General features: G+C 37.1%; 1 protein-coding gene across 7 annotated transcripts in view; it reads left to right on the forward strand.

The window, feature by feature from the left end:
• The first annotated feature begins 523 nt into the window (after positions 1-523).
• The window catches only part of ARHGEF28 (Rho guanine nucleotide exchange factor 28), a 355588-nt gene continuing 343615 nt past the window's right edge, over positions 524-12496 (forward strand). For 3 of the 7 annotated variants that reach the window (XM_074282264.1, XM_074282268.1, XM_074282266.1), the window contains exons 1-2: positions 526-766; positions 1792-1877. The gene's annotated coding sequence lies outside the window, so the exon portion shown is untranslated. Of the gene's footprint in view, positions 767-1623; positions 1685-1791; positions 1878-12496 lie in introns of those variants that run through there. The other 4 variants (XM_074282270.1, XM_074282269.1, XM_074282267.1 and 1 more) reach the window with 4 other exon arrangements.

The following is a 12496-nucleotide window of genomic DNA, read 5'->3' on the forward strand; positions in this document are numbered from 1 at the left end:
GGAGAGTGATGTGAAAAGTGTGGGTCTGAAGAAGGAAGGTGCTTTGGGTTTGTCACACGCGACACCAGAAGGGATCCTGGCTTCTCGCCAACCCCCCCTCCACTCCCCCACCACCCGACAAGCCAAACTTTCTAAATAACTTTCACCAGGAAGGAGAAGCACCAGCCTTTAGGGTCTGGCTGCCTGAGGGGGGTGGGGGAGGGTCCAGGGCTCTCGGGCTGCAGCTGAACCCCTCCCTCCCAGCTGGGGACTACTCCTTCCCTCAGCAGCAGGCCTGGGAGCTTGGCCGCGTCCGCCCTCCTCCCGCAGTGGTCGCCACTGGAACAGTGGCTCAGTAGCTCCCTCCGTTGGGGGCAGGTTCAGGTTTCTTTTTGGAGCCGGTGTCGGGAGGGAGAGAGAGCCAGTGAGGGCGGGCCGGGCCGGGCCATGTGATGCCGCGGCTGGCTAGCCGCGGTCCTGGAGGTGGGGAGAGTCTCCCGGGGATCCCGGGCCCGGGGGAGCGGGGAGCGGGGAGTGCGGGGGGAGCGGGGCTGGAGGCGGCACCCGTTTCGTGAGCAGCTGGCGGCGTGGCTCGGGCGCTGCCTGCCGGGGCTGCGGGGCTCTCGGCTCCTCCCTCCGATGCCCAGCGGCGGCCGGCTCTGTCAGCTCCCGGGAGAGCCTGTTTGCTCTGGGCGGCCCCTGCACATCGGAGCCTCCGGCCCCGGGGCCCTCCCGGCGGGATCAGGGAGGGACAAAGGGACGGAGTGAGCGGAGCGACTCTTCACAGGTAAAGTGTTGACTTTTCGGGCAGCTTCTCCCTCCACCGGTTCCCGGAGAGGGCTGTGAAAATTGCACTGTTTCCTTGGCTAGAAAAAGTTTCTTCACCTGCGTTTCCATCTGTTGGCTCGGTTGTTCCCGAGGGGTGATGGAATGGGAGAAGGAAGGTGGGCGAGGAACAGGTTCAAGGCACAGGGAAATTGGCTCGCTCTCTGCTTTTCAGGCTTTTCCTCCAGCCCCTTACCCCGATCCGATTCCCCTGGAGAGCAACAAGTGTACTGGGCTGCAGCAGCTGCAGAGCGGGAACGAGCGCAGAGGCTGGCAGGCTGCTCCGCTCCGCTCCGCTGGGAGCCGGCCACTGCTCCTGCCTCCTCTCGCCTGGCAGCTCGCTCTCCGATGGGGGATGGGATGGCGAGGGAGGGAAAGAGATGGGGCGGCTGGGGTGGGTAACTGCCTGACCAAGACCGCTTTGGAGTGCTAAGGAAACCACACACCTGAACGAAGTGGCAGCCTTCTAGCCGTCCCCACCCCCACCCCCGCCTCGTCCTTGGGAAAGGAGGAAGCTTTGGGTATCCTTTTCTCCCCGGATCCCCTTTCCCTCTCACTCGTGGGAGCCCGGGCTCCAGTGCTGAGGTTAGAGGGGGAGTAGAAGGAGCCCTCAGCTGTCAAGTGCCCGTCAGTAGGTCTAATAGTGGTCCCGAGGCGCCTTGGAAACCCGGCGCTAGGCTTTGCAGGCAACAATTGAATTTCCGTGCCGAGAATCGGTCTAGCTCCTAGTCCACCACCCCCACCCCACTACCGGCTCCAAGTGGGGTGGGGCAGAGGGAAGAGTCGCAGTCTCAGCGTCTTTGGTGTTCTCCCTCTTACTATGCTTTGGTCCCTGCCCCAGGAGTCAGGTCTGCAACAATTGGGGGGAAATCCAAAAAAGGTAAAAGATACTGAGAAAGGATGCATTTGAGGCTGAGGGGAGAAGAGGGAAGGTGGGTGTCTGATCAAGCCCATGTTTGCTTATGGCCTTTTATCTCGTTCTCCTAGGTTCCTAGGTGGTATTCCAGCTTTAGAATTAAGAAGGTCTCCCACACTGAGCATTCATTTCAGGGGACTTACTTTGATTGCATTTGGTAAGTGAAATGTAGCATTCACAGCAAATGCGAAGAAAGTGAAAGGGCTAATTCTTGTTAGAGTCAGTGGCTTGAGCCACTAGGGACAGTTCCAGGAAAAATGATGCCAGCCAAAGACAAGCTTGGGTTGGAGCTTATATGTGTATATGTGTTATGAACATAAACAGGTTTACATTCTCCTTGACTTCTGGCAAAATTAATTCCTAGAAATGAGGAGAGAAAATCGTAACAGCCTGTAAAGCAATGGATTGTTTAAACCAATTCAACATTTCACTTAATGTTAAACAATAGGATTCATAAGAGATTATTATGGGGCTTATTTATTTAGTGACTCCTGTCAAGGAAATCTTTAAAATGGCATTATGCCTTAATCTGGTAAATAAAGAAACCGAGGCAGAGTGCTATTAAGTGAGTTTCTGAAATAAGCGAGTTAATGGCAGAATTAGAAACAGTCTAGAATTCCTAAGGGCACTCATGTTTTAGGGTCATTTTCTCTTAATTTTTTTTTCATTTTCTTTCTCATAAAAATTATATCCATTCTAAGATAAACTATGTATCAGGTGTTGTATTTGATTTAACTTTAAACAGTTTACATAATGTTAGTAAAAAAAAATAAGGTAATGATTTAAAAAAAAAGATAGTTAAAAAAAAAAGAAGGTACCTGAACTCCTTAACATAAAACAAAAGACAAATGGTGAAACTTTTAACAGACTTTTCAGTTGGATTCTTAGCTATTGTTCCTGAGCATGTATAAGTTGTTGTTGCTGTTGAGTTGTTTCAGTGGAATGCAATTTAAGATATTTTTGGCAGACATACTGGAGTGGTTTACCATTTCCTTCTCTAGCTCATTTTTCAGAAGAGGAAACTGAGGCAAACAGGGTTAAGTGACCTGCATAGGGTCACACAGCTTATAAATGTCTAAGGCCAGTTTGGACTGAGTTCTTCCTGACTCCAGGCTCTGGGTTTATCTACTGAGCCACTTTGTAACAGATAACTTTGTGTGGCCAGAACCAAGCAAAACTTTCATGTGATCTCAAATCTGTTATCTATGACCAGGTAAGAAAAGAGTAGAGGAATGTAATATCCTTAAATGAAGAGGGTTTTGTGTGTGTGTGTGTGTGTGTGTGTGTGTGTGTGTGTGTGTGTGTGTGTGTGTATTTGAAAAATTCTATGTACAAATATGTCATTCAGAATTTATAAACTATAGATTTAGATCTGGAAGGGACCTTAAGGGCATCTAGTTGAATTTCTTTATTTTTATAGATGAAGAAAGAAAGAAAAAAAAAAAAAAGCTTATCTCAGAGAGGTTAAGTGATTCACCCATCAGTTACTGCCAGTAACTGTTGGAAGTAGAATTCAACCTAGGTCTTCCTTTGGACTCTTCAGTCCATCCTTCTTTACAGCCTTCTAAACCAGATGCATTTTTTTTTTTTTGACAATGACAATGGTAATTTCTTAGTACTTATTCTGTAACTTTAATGCATGCCAAATGTTTACATTCAAGTAACGAAGCCATGAAAATAGTTTTATGCCAGGAGTTTTGAAAGAGACTCTACAACTATGGAATTGCTAGTGGTGACAATACACTGAACTCTGGTTACTCAGAATCTTCTAATTACAGTTGTATTCATGTTGCTTTCAGCATAATACAGAAAGCTTCAGAAAACTTTTTTTTTATATGTGCACATGTGACTTCAAGTCAAATTTGTTTTGAGAGGGGTGAGTCCAGCTGGGCAGGTCCCATTGAGAATACTAAACTAAAAACAGTGTTGCATTTGAAAAGCACCAAATTCAGGGAATTTCGCCATATTAGACTTGTATTGTAGGTATTGTACTTCTTTTGAAGACCTGATTCCAGACTCCTTACTTAGACAAAGCTGAGTTTTTAAGTTGTTTTTCTCATAAGGTTGGATAGTCTGGATCCTGTGTTAGAGTATATTTTATTTTATAGTAATCAGCTGTCTTCTGTCCTATTGCTGAATCTTCAGAACCTAGCTCATTTGTTATCATCCAGCAATAGAAAGAGAATATACTTAAATATTCAAATCAGTATTATTCTGCTGCCATTGACCCCATTGTTGACCTCAAGATTTCTATTATTCTTGTTTTGTGAACAGAATCTTTTCCTTTCTTTGCTTTAATTCCAATGCCCTAGTTGCCTTAAGAAACATCTCTTTACTTCTGGATTTTCCAGTATCTGTTACTATTTTTAGTGTGAATTATAATATATACACGTCATACTCCTCAATAAATCACATCAGCAAGCATTTATTGAGCACTTACTAAGTGTCCAGGCACTCTGCCAATTGGATTGTAAAGAAAGACAATAATAATCCCTGGTCTCAAGAAGTTCACAGTCTAATGTGGGAGAGAACATGGAAACAACTCTATGTAAACAACACATACACACACACACACATTTATATGACCAGGTGGAAATAATCAAAAAGGGAAGGTGCTGACATTAAGAGGTTTGGGAAAGGCTACTTGTAGAAGGTGGAAGTTTTGGCTGAGACCTGAAGGAAGCCAGTGAAACCATTTAGGAATTTGGTTGCTACAATAAAAATTGTGTGTTTGCACAATCATATTAGTATATATGACAAATTTTTTTCTTTTTTTGTTTTCTTATTTTTGCCTCTAATAATCAAGATCATGTTTAATACCTTGTTATTATAAACAGAACATTTAAAAAATCTTTGGAATAATAAATTAGAGTTAATATTTGTTGTCCAGAAAAATTGTTAAAGCTGAGTGGCTATATTTTTTGTTGTTGTTATTTTTGTGATATATATATATATATATATATATATTTTTTTTTTTTACAAATGTTCACCTTTTCAGGTATATCATTAATTAATATTCATAGGATCATAGACCTAGAACTGACAATGTAGTCCAACTTCATTTTATGTATGAGAAACTTGAGGCCCAGGGATAGTAGGTATGAGAGGCAAGATTTGAATTAGGGTCCTTTTATGCCAGAACTTTTTCTACATCACTATCACTATATTCTTTATCCCACCCTTTATTTTGGTCCATACCTGTGACCTGATTGATGTGGACAACTTTCAGTGAGGAAATCCCCTTTTTAATTGCTGCCCAGCATGAGAGCTTTGAGATATTAAATGATTTGCAGAGGGTCACCCAGCCAATATTTGTCAGAAGCAGAGCTTGAAAACTGGGTCTTCCTGAAATCAAGTATGGTTCTATCCATAATGCTATGATGCCCTTCCTTTCTTCCAATTTTGTGTGTATGTTTGTGTTTCAGGCAGAGGGGACTGAAGGGTAGGTTCAGATCTGTTTAGGAAAACTCTTTTCAGTAAATTCCTTACATCAGTGCAGATCAATCATTGGTCTACAACTTATAGTTTTCTTTCTTGAGTATAAGAAATTAGAATAAACATTAAATTTGTTTCTTGATGATTATATAATGGAGATAGGATATTATTCTTACTGTGACATATTTCGGAGAAAGGTATGTTGACCCTTGAATTAAATAAAGACTGAGACCTACTAGCTCTGTGATATTGGGCAAGACTCTTGCACTCTCAATTTCCATGAATGTAAAGTGGAGATAATCATACTTGCTTATCTCATCAGGTTGTCTTTAGGAAATTTTAAGGTGACATGGAGATATGAATTATTACTGTCTTTATTGCAGCCTGGCATGGGTATAGAATGCCAGTAGTCCTTTCCTTTTCTAGTAAGCTATCCTGAGCCAGCCTTCTAAAGACAAGTCAACTGCTACTGTATGTAAACAGTGCTTTGCCTGATCTCTAAGACAAATTTTATCTTTTAAAAACATGTTTTTTTTTTTTTTTTTTAAAAAGCAGCAAAGTTTTTTTTATCCCTTCTTCTGATTTCAGAAGGAAGTGAAAATGCTGTGTTTCAGAAATAGGGAGAGGGTAACATTGTTGACATCTCTTTTGGTCAGAGTCTATCTTCTTCAATTTCAGCCTTTAGTTTCTGCCTTCAAACTGTCAGCAAGTTGAATTGGTTAATATTGTTGGGATATAGAATCTACAGCCAGGATAAAACCAATATCAGGTGTTTAGATAGTCGAATAAATTAATATTATTAGCTTGTTTTCTCTGAGTATTAGTCATGAGCTCAAAATATTGTTGGTGAATTACTTCTCTGGATTTGATCCTAAGAGAGTTCATAGAAATGAAAGACTTCAAGTTCCATATGTACACTCACTGTATGATTATCCTTTCTTAAATAAAAAATTCCAAAGCTTAAAGACATTAGAGAATAGAAAATGAGAACTAGTTTGTTTATTTAGAGATGGATTCTTTACTTTCCCTCTCTTTCTGTGTGTGTGCCTGTGTGTGTGTGTATGAGAGAGAGAGAGAGAGAGAGAGAGAGAGAGAGAGAGAGAGAGAGAGAGAGAGAGAGAGAAGAGAGTCTCTAAGACTTCTCTGTTAGTATAGTAAAGCTTACATAGCCCTTCTCAGAATAATATTAAATGTATATAACAAAATAAAGGCTTACAAAAGAAATCAGTAAAACTGAAATACAATTATCAAAATATGTAATAAAATCAAATTCACATATGGAAGGTTAAGTGCTTCTATCTTAGAAGCTTTGCAGCAAGAACATTTTATATGTAGGTAAAGATGCTTCAGAAAGGATTGAATGCAAACAGAGAAGAACTACTATTTTATTTGGTTTAAGATGGGTGATGCTGACGAAGTCCCTTGGGGGCAACTTTCTATCTTTTATTATTAGATTATATTTGTATATAATGTTTGTCTTATTATTAGGATCATGAGGTTCTATCAATTCAGGTATTCCCCAATTCTTCCTCATGTACCCCAAACCTTAGAATTTTAGAAAGTGGTAGGGTTTTCTTTTTTTTTTTAATTTGAACCTTTAATATAATTCTTGCACTTAAAAAAAAAAACACCTTCTAAGTGAATTTTCAAGTCTGTATTCTTATTCTCCAAGCCTTTGATATTTTTCTTTCTAAAATATACAGTAAATGGACAGCTCCAGTTGTTCCCGCCTTATAGTACTAGTTCTGCCACAAGGGTAATAATGTTCATTACCCAATATTCTTACACACACCCTTTTGGTTATTCTAACCAAACTGGTCTGTTCACTGTTTGCTAAATATGCTTTGTGCCTTCCTGCTTCTATGATTTCATGTTGACTGTTTTCCGTCTAGGATTCTACCCTTCCTCCCCCATTCAAATCTTATTTTTAAGAACCAATTCAAGTCACACGTCTTCCATGATAATTTTTCCTGATAATCCCAATTGTAAGATAATTTCTTTCTTTTGAATTAGTAGATCACTTGTAATTCAAGCTATTTATTTGGTCCTTCTTTCTTGCTTTGTAAATCTCTTCAACTAGATTATAAACTCTTTGAAGGCAGAGATTATTTTATTCTTTGTATTTCCACAATTTCTAACTCATAGTAGGTGTTCAATAAATGTTGGTTGGTTGACCTGCTGGTCCCTTTCTCACAAGTATCCTTTCTTTCAAAATAAAAAAAGGTCCCTTTCTCTATCTATCTTAAAGCATGGTTGCAAGGAACAGTGGAGGATATCCAGGAGGAAGTGTCCTGCTCCAGAGAAAACTGGAGTGGGGGCTGGGTGAGAAGAATGCTTTTCTCTCTTCTGGGTCTAGAAGGGCACATAGTTAGCATCCTAACAGATGTGGAAATCTATAGAACTCCTTAGAGATATTATGACATTTAATTCTATACTATTCTTTGAGTGAATGCCTTTTAGGGAATTTGCCATAGCATAACAGAAAGGTCAGGAAACTGGATCTGGGAAAGTTCATGGAGTTCTGGGTTAAAATGTAAATATAGTTGTTTTTTTTTTTTTTTTTTTTTTTTCTTGTGGGGGAGAATTATGAGGAATTCCTCAGGATCTGGATTTTTCAGTTTTATGAAAGTGCATCTGTAAGCCTTTATTATTCATCTAATTTAAGTATCATTTAAAGCTATTAGCTTCCTACTATCTAACTAATACTTTTCCTAGCCACTCATCATACATGGGGACAAGATGGAAAATATATTCTTTAACTTAAATTGTTTTGAAATAGTAGCAACCAAGGAAATAGTGGCGCTAAGAATGGATGTAATGTATAGAGATTATGACCAATACAGATGTTCCAATCTACAATGAACTTCACAGAGCTTCTCTGAACAAATACAGTATTTTATACATATGTACCTCATTACCATAATACTTTTAAGTTCATGTCCACTTTTCTTCCCTATCCTAGATTCTGTGTTTTTATAGGACAGTGTGCCTTAGGGTTTTTTTCTTTGACATTTTGTAATTACTGTTCTCCCTATGCTATTTCTAAAAATTAATTGAGTCTGCTTAAGGGGAATTGCTAGGTCAAATTGGAGAATGATCCTAAATAAGGTCCTGCAGTTATAAATTTGTTTCTTTAGGACAGCATTTGGGAGAAATTTCTTGGTCCCCCTATTTTTTAGTTCCCTTAGTGGAAATGAGAAGAAAAAGGAAAGTGAAAAGAAAATATTTCAGAAGCGTTTGCTGATGAACTCAGTGTGTTCAGGGTGATGCTGAAAATGTTAAATGAATATTAGTAATCAAATCTTTTTTTATTATAGCTTTTTATTTACAAGATATATGCATGGGTAATTTTTCAGCATTGACAATTGCAAAACCTTTTGTTCCAATTTTTCCCTCCTTCCCCCCACCCCCTCCCCAGATGGCAGGTAGACCAATACATGTTAAATATGTTAAAGCATGTGTTAAATAATAATACTAATGGAGGGATTGGGAATTCTATGTAGTGGTTCACAATCATTTCTTTCGGTGGGTGTAGAGGATTCTATTGGAACTGACCTGGTTCATCTCATTGTTGAAGAGGGCCATGTTCATCAGAATTGATCATCATATAGTGTTGTTGAAATATATAATGATCTCCTGGTCCTGCTCATTTCACTCAACAGAGTGATCAGATCTAAAGTGCTTAAGCATCATTTTCTTAACTCTTACGGGGAAATCATTTTGAAACAATCAAGGGAAATTTGTATTTTTGCAACGTTTTCTGGATATAACTGGTATTTTTACCTCTTGAGTTTATGGAACAAGTACTGAATGTTTTTTTGACTTTTCATCGGTGTTCATCTTGCATTCTATTTGTCAGCCAATCATTCTTTGGGAGTATTAACTCCTTAAAGTGACATTGCCAATTAAGGAGTACAATATGTTGTTGGGGTAGACAATAGTTTTTTGGTCTATTTTTACATGAATTAAAAAAATTATCCTTTGAAGTTCTAAGTGTTTGTCTTTATATGATCTTTAGAGATTTACTATTGAAGTTATTGATTTTCCAATTTGTAGGGACTGGTTTTTATATTTCTCTTATATATTCCACGAAAACTTGACTAACTGTAAATGTGCTTTGCACAGCAGGCACATAATAAATAATTGATTAATAACTTATAAATTGTTTAGGAAGTTGGCATAATTGATGGTCCTTAAATGTTTCATTTTTATAAGAGAAGGTGATTTTATCAATTATTTTACCAATAGAATAGAGACTCCTTGAGGTCAGAGACTATCTCATATTTTGTCTTAGTAGCTTCACTCACTTGAACAGAGGTACTTAAATGTTTGTTAGATTGAATTGGATTGAATCTCAGATACCCAACGTTTGCCATGTTTAGGCAATTAATTTTACTGTTCTCTATGGGCATTAAATATAAGAAGCTTGTAATAATCCAGTAATTATTTTAATTGTATTTCAAGATAATGGAAAATTAGTATTAGTTTCATTTTAGCAGAAGAAAGATAATGCACCCAAATACTTATGTATTGAGATAAGATTATTCCCTAGAATATAGCATCCTTGATAAATGTCAAAGTTTAAGCTGAAGTAAGGATTTCATTTATGAGATTGTTTAAAAATCAATTTAAGAATTTTTATTACATCTAATTTGGTAGTTTTTGATCAAAAGGTGGAGTGTGTGTATGTAGGGGAAAGATGCTGTTAGATTATATTGCTGGTGGAGGTCTTCAGGGAATTATTTTACTTGGATAACTTGAAGTAACTTTGTTTAAAGTATTTTTAAGGCTTAGTGCCTGGAATTTTCTACATTGCAATTGGTCTCAGTAAATCAAAAATATTTGTATTTTTAGGATCAGAGGACTGTAAGATGTGTTACTATTGTTGTTAAATTAAATTTAACTAGTGTTTTTTAAACCTCTCATTATATCTCTATTTTGTTTGGTTTTGGCTCAAGGTGCTTTCTATGTAAATTAATATATGTGTACTTAGTGATAACATTTTATTAATTTTGTAACATTCTATAAAAACTGAGTTTCAAAAACTGTGGAGATAATGTCAGGATAGTATATTTAGTTTCTGTTCATATATGTGATTAGAAGTGACTGTATGAATTTTTGCTCAAAGGCAAATTGTTTTACTTGATTTAAGTAAATCAAATTTACTCTTTATTCTTGATCTAAAGTTTCCTGTGTTTGGCATAAAAATTGTAGTTCATCTTGCAAAATCAGGTTTAAAATAAATTAATGAATATTTGTAATATTATCATGGCTTCCTGGAACCTGGATATTTTCAAATACAAAAAATTTTTATTCCAGTTGCCAGTTGATTCATAATAGCTTCATGTCTTGGCTTTGTTAGGACAAAAATAAAGTTAAATGAATGTGGTTTATTTTATTTGCCAATCAAAAATTCAAGTAATTTTCCAGATAATTCTAAGAGCAATTGATTATAGATTTCATTTTCTGCTTTACTTGTCAATGGAAAGTTTAACCTGGTTATAGAAAACTCTCTAGCTCTATCAAGCACTGTTTATGATTTCTGATTTTGAAGAACTATTGCTTTTTATTCATCAGTGAATTTCTCAATAATGCCTACATTCTTTTTTGGGATTAATTAGAGTGTGTAGCAAATACATACATATATAAATGTTTGTGTGTGTATATATGCATACATAATATATGCATACAAAATACGTGTGCATATATGTATGCATATATATATATTATAAATATGTAAATATATTTATTCAATTATCTATTGACCATATGCTATGTGCAAAGTACTGTGCCAATTGTTGGGAATACAAAGATGGTTAAGTTAAAGATGTGTCTCTTTGAACTAAAAATAGGATGGGGAAGATGGATTGTAGTACAAACATATTTCATATGAGGTTGCCCCAACAAAAATCACTTCACGCTAACATTGTTATGGCAGTATAAACAAAGTGCCATAAAGTCTGGAAAATCCCATTGGAACATCATTTGATTATTCATCCTTTTGTTCCTATGGAGTTTTACAGGAACTGTGTATGTCTAATTTTTCACGTAATGGTTTTTTTTTTTTTTTTTGGGTAGATCCAATTAGAGATTTGAAGTGAGATCTACCCCTATATAATTTTGTTTATCATGATTTATGAATATCAATGTTCCAGAGAAGCCATGAAATTTATGCTGGATGTCACTGCATTTGTTGCTGGATATGATGTAATTTGTATAGTGCAGTGAGGTGTTTTAAAATATTCCATCTCTTAAATCTAACATTTAGCTTGAGATATTTAAAGCTACTCACAGTTTGGGAGATACTAGTTGAATGAACTAGCTCGTGTTGCTGTAGCAGGAAATGTATCATGTCTCAATAATTTCCTTGAAGGATTTTTTCCTGCCAGGTGCATGTTTTCTTCTAGCTGTTAATTTGTTCCCATAGAATTCCAAATATGTTGTTGATTTCCTGTCCTTACACTTTTCCATCTAACCTTCTTAAAATGTAATTTTCTACCCCCAACCTCCCCTTACACCCTCAATATCCTAATAGCCAGTGTGTTTTCAGTAGTTAATTTGGATTTGAATAAACATTTTAGTTTCTATGAAATGACTGATTAGTTCAAGAGGAGTAGGCTGTCATTTTTGAGACTCCTGCTTTTCATTTCTTAGTGGATTTATCAATGGTGCTTCAAGTATTCTTCTGAGTTTATTCATTAACTAGGGCTCATGGCAAACTTAGGTATCTGTTTCTCCCTTCAAATATTTATTTATCACTTACTATAAGCAAGGGCATCTAGGTGATGCCATAATGCAGTGGACCTACACTAGGAAGACTGAGTTTGAATCTAGCCTTATATACTTACTAGCTGTGTGATCCTAGGAAAGTCACTCAACCTGATTTGTCTTAGTTTCCATATCTGTAAAATGAACTGAAAAAGGAAAGGGCAAACCATTGCAGTATCTCTGCCAAGAAAATCCTAAATGGTGTTACAAAAAGTTTGACCCAACTGAAATGATTGAACAACACTATGTACAAAGTTGTGTGTATATTACTTGTAGTATAAAAGACTCTGAAAAATAGCCATTGTTATCATTGTTAAGAAACCAGAAGAATCTAATAGTAGAAGTACTTCTAGTCATTATTTAATGAATCTTTTACTAGATATGGGAATTAAGATCTTTGTGTGAAAATTAAAAGATTACATTGGATAGGCATTTATGAGAAGTTCAGTGAATTGTGTGAGGATTGTTGGGTTCAAAAGCATGCATATTTTTTGCTTAAGTCAAAATAGAGAATATTTCTGAGGACTTCATCATTTATTTAAATTTTGACAACAAAGTTTTATAAATAAAATC

Source organism: Sminthopsis crassicaudata, chromosome 1 (assembly GCF_048593235.1).
Source record: "Sminthopsis crassicaudata isolate SCR6 chromosome 1, ASM4859323v1, whole genome shotgun sequence".
Lineage (NCBI taxonomy): Eukaryota > Metazoa > Chordata > Mammalia > Dasyuromorphia > Dasyuridae > Sminthopsis > Sminthopsis crassicaudata.